Genomic DNA, 11722 nt, shown 5'->3' with positions numbered 1-11722 from the left:
CTATTGTGTTCCATTGATCTATGTGTCTGTTTTTGTGCCAGTACCATGCTGTCTTGATGATGACAGCTTTATAATAGAGCTTGAAGCCCGGAATTGTGATGCCACCAACTTTGGCTTTCTTTTTCAATATCCCTTTGGCTATTCGAGGTCTTTTCTGGTTCCATATAAATTTTAGAATTATTTAGGAATTTAGAAGTTATCCTGAAAGCAATGTAGAATGACTAGTGAGTTTTATGAAAAAGGAGTGTTAAGATCATATTTGTACTTTATAAAGACCACTTTGTAAGCAGGACAGAACAAAACCAGAGAGAAAATATAAACTAGTTATCAGGCTGTTGCATAATCTAGAAGATGAGCATAATCTACAAAAAAGAGGATAGTGAACTAGATAGTGTACCTAAAAAGAGAGAGTAGTCAGAATCAAAATATTTGGGTGGCTCAGTCAGTGGGCATTTGACTCTTGATTTCCACTCAGGTCATGATCTGGGGCATGAGCGTGAGGCCCTGTCTGGCTCCACACTCAGGGAGGAGTCTTCTTCTCTCCCTCTCTCCCCCTTCTGTCCCTCCCCACACACTCATGCTCTCATGTGTGTGTGCTCTCTCTCTTTCTTTCTCTCTCTTAAATAAATTAATCTGAAAAAACAACAACAAAAAAAAAAAACAAGATATTTGAGATAATACACACTGGACATGGTGATTAACTGATGTAAGCTGGTGACCAGAAATATGAATGACACTCGAGTTTTGGTCTAAGCAGTTGAAATGGTTAGGCCATTCTACCACTGCCACCAGGTAACATTTATGGTGTACTTTGTATATACCAACAACTCTTCTGAGCATCCGCTCATGTTTTCTATTAATAAGCTATTAATTACCATAGGCATTAACTGTAACAGTTTTCAAACTCAACCAATCTGACTCCACAGCCTGAATTTATTATACATAATAAGAACTATCTGCTGAAGACATAATGAAAAATCTGGATGACTCACAACTTCAGAAAAAAACGGACACAAAGAAAACACATCTTATCAAATAATAAGGTCTAAAGACAGTGAGTAAAAATGTTAAAAAGTATGAGTGTCAGAGTTGACCCTGAAAGCCTATATATGCCTTTTATTTGGTAAATTACATATGATTTTGTGTATACATCCCTGTACAAGCAGGTCAATTTATAAATATGTAATGTATAATGTTCACACGCTGTAAAGGAACTGAGATCAACCAGGGGAAGAGCAGATTTACATTTCCCTTGTACTTTCATCCTGGAACATGTTTGTTGAGAGGAAAGGCAAACAGAATAGTAATCTTAAAATTGTCTGCTTTTTCGCTCCCCACCCTCACCAATATAATGGAATTTGCATAATTTAAATTGCATATGATGAGACTCCACTTTTCATAGTTTGACTGTGTCTAGTTATAAAGCACTGTTTCATTTACTTTTTAACTACCCTATAACTACTACCTTTTAAACTACTTCATAACTACCTCAAGGGTATCCTTTATATTCATGTCATGAAGTAGTACAGAAATTAATGTACACAAATTTGAATACCTGAATAGACTAAATTCTTTCCTTCCAGAATTTGTCCAAGCAAAAGGCACTCTGCCTGCTATTCAAACATCTTTTTTACACCAAAACTGTGGTATTTCTCCAGAACCGCTACAGGAAGACCCTGTTTGCCAACAGCAACTTGTGTATTTAATCATCAGGAATTGTCTGCTTGCATTCCCCTTTCAGGGAAAATAAATAAATAAATAAATTAGTAGTTGAACCTAATTCTAACATACGACTTCAGTAGTCTTCCAGTGTTTTGGAGTCCCTATGTGCTGGACTGAGGCTATATAAAGCATATGCAGACATAAAGCACTTCCAGTATAAGGCTCTGTATGGAGTACTCGGCACTATGAGGCGTGAGCCTCCCATAGGTGATTAGATTTGGCCAACTAGAAAGTCGTTTCTGTCAAGGTCGAAAGACCCACAAACCAGTTGAATATCATTACCAGGGTGTGGCCCAATCCGCACGTCCATGTCCTAACAGAAAGCGACCTGCCACGCTAGGCCAGAGTCACAAACTGAGAAGGGGAGTACATGTTCAGTGAGCTGTGCAGACACACAAGCTCTGTGCTGAAACTACACCTCTCCACACTGGGCTGGGCAGAGCTGCCCACCTCGCCCGCGGCCCTTCAAGCAGCGTCCCAGGCCCGGGGGCGGACTCAACACGGCCCGAGAGGAACAGGAGGCGGTCACTGCCGTCACCGCCACTTCCCGAGAAGGAGTCGGAGCTTGATGCTGAACGCCGCAGTTTCCCACTCCAGCGCCGAGGATTCATCGCGAATTCTTCTGGGCGATTCAGGGAAAGCCACAGTGCCAGCGTCCTCCCGCTCCAGAGAAACCGGGCCTGGTGACAGGTGCAACCACCATCTTCCCGCCTCGGCTTTCAAACTCGGGCCTCCCAGCCCGCCCCGGAACCATAGAGTTCTCAGTGGTGAGAGTAACCTGAAAACCATAGAATCGTGGGGGAAGGAGCGGTTCCACTGGTGTCTTCGATCTCCCGTCTTTAACCACACTTGGAGGTCAGCGTCAGAGAAACTGAGCGGCACCTAGATAAAGGGCTGGGGGCGGAAGGAACGATCTGTATGTATAACCTGCATTTATAATCAGCCTGGCCTGAGCACTTTCTTTTTGTCAGTTTCTTGCTTGAATAGGAAGATTTGCTAACTTCATAAAATGAGTTGCCCATAATTGGTAGCTCAGAGAAGTAACTCTTCTGAACAAATTGGTATTTTAAAAATTATTATAGGGGCGCCTGGGTGGCTCAGTGGGTTAAAGCCTCTGCCTTCGGCTCAGGTCATGATCTCAGGGTCCTGGGATGGAGCCCCGCATCGGGCTCTCTGCTCAGCGGGGAGCCTGCTTCCTTCTCTCTCTCTCTGCCTGCCTGCCTCTCTGCTGCTTGTGATCTCTGTCTGTCAAATAAGTAAATTTAAAAAAAATTATTATAGATTATGTGTGCAAGTACGTATATACAAGTCTGGGAAATAACATTTGAGAATAAATGCTGGGAAAACCTGATCTTATTTTTAAAATGTTTTGAATGGCAATATTCTAAAATTCCACAAGATGGAGATATTACTCCATGAAGGAAAAACATTTTCGTCGTTCTCTTTTTCGCTAGGGCCCTGCGTTCGTTCACTCAACCATTTATTGAGCACCTTCTGTGTACCAGGCATCTGGGTAAATAGCAGGAAAATGGCAGGAAATGGTTTCTGCTCTCAAAGTGAAAGAGACTGGAGAAGGAGACAAACATTAAATTAATAATTTTAAATTGTACTCACATTCAGGCAAAAATGAACAATGCTATCAAAGAAGCGGAAGGACTCCTGATTTACATTGCAGTCATGGAAGAACTTCCTGAGATGCTGTATAGCATAGAGGTTAAAATGTGAAATTCAGGAGCCAACAGTCTAGGTTTGAAGACTTAATAGCTGTATGATTTGGGGCAACTTGCTTAACCCCTTTGGCTTCCTTTTTGGAATGTATATGATAGGGATAATAATAATAAACTATTTGGTTATTATGAGTACTAAATAAGTCAATGTGTGTAGAGTGCTTAGAAAGTGCCCTCCACTAATAACTACTATTCAAAGAAAGTGATATTTAAGCATCCTAATGCTTCCAGTGTAAATCCAGCATTTTAAGGGAAAATAATAAACAAACAAAAAAAACTCTCACAAATTTCACACTATTTTTATTATGTGAACTATGATTAGATGAGGAAAATAATTAGAAAGGAAATGCAAGGAATAGTTTGTCATCCCAGTAAAAAGCCTAGAGAATATTTCCAAATTTTCAGTTTATTTCAAACATTCAACATGTTTCTAACTTAAAAGAACACTCAGAAAAATGGAGAAAAGAAAGCTACTTTTCAAAAATTTTTAAAAATTTTGTGACAGTAACAGGTATTGTAATAATTCATGCTAATACACCAGAAGTATTTCCCATCCTTTAATTGTGTCTGAGTTTGTGTCCTTGGAATTTTACCTGTGATAATTCTTCAAGGTCTGAGTTAAAATCTTTCAGAGGAGGTGCCTGTTTGGCACAATTGGTAGAATATGTGACTCTTGATCTCCCAGTCATGAGTTTGAGTTCCATTGTGTTTACTTAAAAATAAGGGTTTACTTAAAAAATAAAGAAAGCAAATAAATAAAATCTTCCAGAAGAAAAATACGTGGATGTATTTCTTCCAGTTACCTGGGAGACATACCAATTCTGGGCCATTTTAAACTGAATCTCTGGGATAAAGCTTTTTAAAGATAGAAAAATAGTAAAATCATACTAGACAAATTTGGATGAGCTTCCAGCCTTACCATCTCAATCTGCAGATCAGATATTTCTCTGCTTTACTTAGAGTTCTGCCCTTCTTGGGTTTTAGGTTTGTATTTTTTAGATCTTACCTCTCACCTGTTGGGAGTCCCAGACTCCTATCCCCCAGAATACATAATCCATTAAAATCCCCACTAAACCACCAGGGATCAGCAGACATCACTATGGTAAACTTTTGTTTTAATGCTTCACCTACTCTTTTAGAATGTTTAATTATTTGATTGACATTTCTGTCCTACAAGGAGTTCTTTGAGTCTTACCAGTTTATTTTTTTTTTTTATTTTTACCAGTTTAGTCATTCATGAATGTTTTAAAAAGTATTCATTACATAACATCCAGAATGTTAAGCAAAGTGTGTTGTACTAGAGGTGGTTTCTTGTTCAGCCTAATATTGCTGAAAACAAGCAAAGGAAACTCAAATAACAATAGATAAACATTCAAGTATGTCATCTGATTATTTTATTAAGTTTGCACAAATAATAGTGATTTTTCTATTGAAATTGCAGATTGTATAGAAAAATAAAATTTACTCAAACTACCTTTGTGAATTGACTTAAAACAAAGTCTAGAATCTATCACTGAAGAAATTCTGTGCTTCTCACATGAATGGAGGTGATTTGTAAAAAGGAAAGAACCAGAAAATATTACAAGAAATGGGATGCAAGTGGTGCTAGTTGGAGCTAATGTGCTTAGAAAAAAAGAGATGCAAATTAAGAGGCTTTTCTGCTTGAAGTTCGATGGTTCTAAATTGAACAAGTGCAGTGGCTGCACCTGAGAATTCCCTGGGGAGCTTTAAAACTACTCTCCTACTCCTAGATATTCTGATGTAAATTGGTCTGGGTGTAATTTGGGGAGCTGAAGACCTTAATTCGGATGGCTTCCATGAGAAAGTTGGGGTGTTTTTTTTAAGATTTTATTTATTTGACAAAGATCGCAAGTAGGCAGAGAGGCAGGCAGAGAGAGAGGAAGGGAAGCAGGCTCCCCAGTGAGCGGGTAGCCGGATTAGGGGCTCCATCCCAGGACCCTGAGATCATTACCTGAGCTGAAGGCAGAGGCTTTAAGCCACCGAGCCACCCAGGCGCCCAGGAAAGACTTCTTTTTTGTTAAAGGGGACCTACACTTACCTGTAGTTCTCAGGTTAATAAAATGGACATTAAAGTGACTCATAGGTGTCCTTAAGTGTAATTTTTATTATATATCATATAATATTTTGGGCATGAATTCCTCAATAAATATATTTCAGGATTCCATCTCATTCTTTCCTAAGGTGAGACCAATTTACAAAGATCACATCTATACTGCACATTTTGATGGTGTGCACAGCCTTGGTTATGTCAATGGCAATCCTAAAGGACAAGGACATATAGATATTCCTCTCCTGTATATCACCTCACCGACAAGGGCAAAGCAAGAGTGTTTCTTTTGGTTCAACAATATCATGTATCTCATCATCTGCCAAACTCCAAACGTGATGGAAAATCTCTGGAGGATATGACTTGATTTGGACCATTTTTCTAAGGCAAGTGACAGATCGTTGAAGCGTAGGTCTTTTAGTCAGTGCAGGCTGCTAAAACCAAATACAAAGATAACAGAAATGTTTTTCTCACAGTTCTGGATACTGGAAGTCCAGGGCCAGAGTGCCAGCATGTTTGGCTTCTGATTAGACTCCTCTTCTGGGCTTCAGAGTGCTAATTTCTAGTTGTATCCTCACATAGCAGAGAGAGAGAGAGAGCGCACGCAAGTGCTCTGGGCCCTTTTCCTAAGGGCATTAACCCCATTTACAAGGTGTCTGTGATCTAATATCCTCCCAAAGGCCCCCACCTGCAAATACGGTCACATTGAAGGTTAGGATATCAACATATGAGTTTGGAGGGGACACATTCAGTCCATAACAGAAGGTAACATGTCCCCTATTCAATATGAAAATTACATGGCTCAGCCCAACACAGCAGGCCAGGTAGCTAATCTAGAGGCAGACAGGTTTGAACTCCAGAGCTCCCATTTTCTAGCACTCTAACCTTAGACAAAACTTTTTACAACCTAAGTTTTCCTTTTTTAAAGTTGAATTCATAAAGATGCCTCTATCATAGCTTGTGGTAAGAATTATATTATATATGTAGTGCTTAGTATCATATTTGGTATTAAACATCCAATAATTGATAGATATGATTGATCTTCCTCTGAGGTATAGTTAACATAGAAAACCCTAGAATCAATGGGAAGTCTAGCTATTTGAGACAAAAACAAGTTGTAGTATTCAGATTTACTATTATTTTTGATGAGCAAGCTTTCTTGAATCTTGGATAGCTGAATGCTATTCCCTGTCCTTAAAGCACTTTTATCCATTTCTTCACTTGGAGAGTTTCTACTTATTCTTCAGAGCTTGGCTTAAATGATGCTTCCTCAAAAAGAAGTCTTTTCTGACTCTAATAGGACGCTGAATTTTTTTTTTTTTTTAAGATTTTGACAGAGAAATGGATATTTGACCAAGAGGTAGAGAGAGAGCACAAGCAAGGGAAGCAGCAGGCAGAGGAGAAGCAGGGTCCTGTTCTCCCAGGACCCTGGAATCATGACCTGAGCCAAAGGCAGATGCTTAACCAACTGAGCCACCCAGGTGCCTCAAGGATCCTGAATTTTCTTATTACTCCGCTTACCTATGCTTGAGCACGACTGTAATTATCCGTCTTTCCCACTAGATGTAAGTTCCATGGAGTCAGAGATCAAGTCTACTGTGATTGACTCTGCCTATCCTGCTGGTGACAATTGAAGGCTTCTCAGGCATTCCTTTCCTAAATCTTTACTGCAGGTTTTTGAGGGAGTTAATAATCTTTTTTTTTTTAAGATTTTATTTATTTATTGGACAGAGAGAGAGAGAGATCACAAGTAGGCAGAGAGGCAGGCAGAGAGAATGGAAGGGAAGCAGGCTCCCTGCTGAGCAGAGAGCCCCATGTGGGGCTTGATCCCAGGATCCTGAGATCATAACCTGAGCCTAAGGCAAAGGCTTAACCCACTGAGCCAGGCGCCCCAAGGGAGTTCATAATCTTATCTAATTCTGTCGATCACTGATGGAGAAGTGTTCAAGTCTCCAAATATAATTGTGGTTTTGTCTATTTTTCCTCTCAGGTCTATCAGTTTTTGCTTCATATATTTGTTGTCTGGTATATACACATTTAAGATAACTAGTTCTTAGGAGATTAACCTTTTTATCTTTACATAATGTCCTTCTCTGTCCTTGGTGATTTGCTTTGCTCTATAATTTGTCTAATATTAAGAAAGGCATTCCAACTTTCTTTTGATTAATGTTTGCATTTTATCTTTTTCATCCTTTAATTTTCAACCTACTTATATAATTACATTTGAAATTATTGTATTAAGTTATATTATACATTCATAAATTATATATAGATACAATCTTTATAACATAATTAATTATATACTTTATATAACTTCTTAATATATTATTATACAGTATGTTATAGATATATCTTATCAAAGTCAACTGGTATTGACATTTTGAGTGAACTGTAGAAGTTTTATTCCCTTTATGTTCCTTTACCTTTCCCCATTTATAATTGTTTAAATATTTTCTCTATATTCATTGAGAACCACACTAAAAAGTATTATAATTTTTGCTTCAAACATCAAACAGAATGCAAGAGGAGAAAGAAATGTATTGTGCTTACCTATAATTTTATCTCTGTGTTCCTTCTGACTTCTTGGTCTTCCAAAAGTCCTTTTTTCATTTCTTTTTTGTTTCAAGAACTTCCTTTAGCCATTCTTTTAGGGTAGGTCTGCTAGTAACAAATTCTCTGTATTTTCCTTCATCTGTGAATGTCTTTAATTCCCCTTCAATAATGTGTCATTTCTCTCTGACTACTTTCAAGATCAAATCTGTCTTTGGTTTTCAGAAGACTGACTATATGTCTTTGCATGAATTTCTTTGGGTTTAATCCATCTGAGTTTTGGTCAGCTTTTTCAACTTTTAGGTTTATGGTTTTTATGTAGATTTTTGCCAAATGCTATAAATTCTTAGTCATAGTTGTTTTTTTGTTTGTTTGTTTTTGTTTTTGATACTTTTCAGCCTTCCTGCCAACTCTCTTCTTCTGAGACTTGGATAATACAAATGTTAGATCTTTACTGACAGGTCCCTAAGGGTCTGTTCATTTCTTCCCGGGCTATTTTTCCTTCGTTGTTGAGATTGCATAGCTTTTATTGTTTAACTTCACTGATTCTTCCTCTGTCTTCTCCATTTTTCTCTTGGGCCTGTCCATTGAGTTTTCTTTCTTTTGGTTGTATTTTTTGGGGGGTTCTAAATTTTTCAATTAGTTCTTCATTATATATTTCTTTTTTTTTTTTTTTTTTTAGTCTTCTATTTCCTGAAACTATGTTTTTTTTCATTTGTTTCAAGAGTATATGTAACTGCTTGTTGAAGAATTTTTATGTCAGCTGCCTCAAAATTCCTGTCAGATAATTTGACATGTAGGTTATCTCAGTGTTGGCATTTGTTGATTGTCTCACTTAGTATGAGATCTCCCTGGATCTTGGTAAGACATGATTTTCACTTAAAACCTGGACATTTTGTTCATTGTGTTATAGGAGCTTTTTTTTTTTTTTAATGTTTTCTTTATTTGACAGAGAGAGATCACAAGTAGTCAGGGAGGCAGGCGGTGGGGGGGAGGGGAGTAGGCCCCCTGCCGAGCAGAGAGCCCGATTCGGGGCTCAATACCAGGACCCAGGGATCATGGCCTGAGCTGAAGGCAGAGGCTTAACCAACTGAGCCACGCAGGCGCCCCAGACTCAGGGCTTATTTAAATCTTGTATTTTAGAAGGCCTCCTCAGACACTTCGGTGGAAGTGCAAGTCCAGGCTTTCCACTCAGCCTCACATGACACTGGGGAAGAGGCATGGAGAAGGAAGGGAAGGGACTTATTACAATTGGGTGGGAGTAGAAGATTAGGTTCCCCAATAGGCCTCCGTTAATTCCATCCTGAATAAAGGGTGGGACACCTCATTACTGCTCCGTATGTGGCCTCCACTGACACCTATTGAGAGGGCTTGGAAGAAGGATTGCTACTATTGAGAAGTCTCTGCTAAGTCTCATCTTATACCACGCCAGCAAGATGGGGAGGAACACCTCATTAACACTGGGTAAGATTAGAACTCCAGGCTCCCCACTTGGTCTCAGCTGACACTGTGTGGAAGGAGAGGTGCTTATTATACCCTACAGGAATGGAAGTTCTGGTGTATTCCCAATCTTCTGTGATGCCTCCCAGGTGCAAAGAAGCTGGGGGCGGGGGGCATACATTTTTTACAGTGTGGCAAAAGTGGAAGTCTAGGCTCTTGATTCAGCCTTTGATGGCCAGGGTAAAGGTGGGGTTGTAGTTTCCTTGTAGAGAGCATATTGTCTAATAGTCTATCTTGCTTGGCTGCCCCTTTCCTGGTCCTTCAATAGAGAGCAGGCTTTTGGGGGGCATTTTTTTGGTCTGTGCCCATTGGATTTTGGAGTTGTTGGCTTTTCTAGTGTCCAATTTTGGATATATAAAGCAGAACAAAACAAAACCAGAATTCATAATAGTGAATTTTGGGGGGACCCAGGTCCTTAGCTGGTCTGTCTTATCTCCACCTTACAGAATCTTCTTGTGATTGTTGATATATAATATTCAGAGCTTAGATTTTAGTTAACAGAGAAACAAGGGAAAAACACACCCATTTCATCTTCCCGGAAGTAGAAGCTTGACTACACTGTTATTGGTCTTTTTACAAACGGACATGTATAGTGTGTATTGTTATTGTCTTACCCAGATCCCTTTAACTAGGTAATTTACCCAATCCCCAGTTACCTAGATAACTCACAGCTGCCCCTTTCTCTGAGGAATTGCCCTGGGGATGCTATATTGCTTCAGATGTAAAATATAATGATTCAACAATTCTATACATTACTCAGTGCTTCTCTTCCCTCTTCCCAAGGGAAGAGTCCCATCGGACTCTATATCCCTTTCTTGCTCTCCTGTGGGAAAATGCTCAAATCTTAGGTGAGACACTCTCACAGACCAAGTATGAATTAGAGAGAAATTGGGAAGAGGGTTGAGGGGGACATGCAGAGAATGTAAGATGAAGACATGCAGATGTAATATAACAGGAGCTGTCCAACCCTGTACACCCCCACCCTGCTTCCTGCCAGGGCCAGAGCTATGCCAGTGATGCACAAGTGTGCTCTAAGGTTCCCCCCATGAGAATGCAGCTAGTCTGCCCCTGAGACCATACTCAAGATATTTACATTTTCTGATTTGTCCATCTTTTCTTTTATGGTTTACGCTGTTGGAATATTTGCTATCTCCCATCCCTCCTCTCACCTCCCCACAAACTTTAACTGATTTAATCATCTCTGATTCTTTTACTCTTTCCATTTTTAAAATTTGTTACTGTGATGTCAAGGTAGGCAGAGCTAATTTCAACTCACTTCAGCAATCTGAGCCTCAACGACTTCATCAGAAAAGTGGAGGTAGTGTACCTGCTTCAAGCATCAGTGGAGGCTTTACAAAAACCCACACTTCTAGACACTGGCACAGGGTCTGGAATCTAATGAGAAGCCATAGACAGGAGCAGTTTTTTCTCTGCATTTCCAGAGAAGAGGTGGGTGGGGGCAGGGATGGGTAAACTAGATGAAGGGGATTAAGAGTAGTACACTTATCATGAGAAGCACTGAGTAATGTATAGAATTGTTGAATCATTATATTTTACATCTGAAGCAATATAGCATTGTATGTTAATTATACTGGAATTAAAAATAAATAAATAAATTGAAATTATATATCATTTTCTCTGTCTAAATACTAATTACAAGCCAGCCAGGAATTGTCTGCCCTCCTTTGGTCCATGGACCCTCCATCTTACCTCCTCCCCTCTTGACCTGGCTCAGGTCAGAGCACATCTCACTCCTTTCAACTACACTCTCCATGTCTCTCCCTTACCTTTCTCTGCCACACCTTGGCCCCTCTTGCCATCGGACTCTATATCCCTTTCTTGCTCTCCTGTGGGAAAATGCTCAAATCTTAGGTGAGACACTCTCACAGACCAAGTATGAATTAGAGAGAAATTGGGAAGAGGGTTGAGGGGGACATGCAGAGAAAGAGCGAAAGTTCCTCTTGTGGCATAAAAGTCCACAGGTGGACCGAGAGATTTGGAGAGAAAGAAAGAAATTCAGAGAACAAATTATTTTAACCAATTTCTACAAAGTATGAGCCTCTAAACAAAGAGTCAAAATAAGTAAAACATAAAATGACAGAATCAAAAAAAGAAACAAAAATATCCACCAATAGAAGATGGCGGAGAAGTAGCA

This window comes from Mustela nigripes, chromosome 2 (assembly GCF_022355385.1).
Source record: "Mustela nigripes isolate SB6536 chromosome 2, MUSNIG.SB6536, whole genome shotgun sequence".
Taxonomy (NCBI): Eukaryota; Metazoa; Chordata; class Mammalia; order Carnivora; family Mustelidae; genus Mustela; species Mustela nigripes.
Note: the sequence above shows the minus strand (reverse complement) of the source record.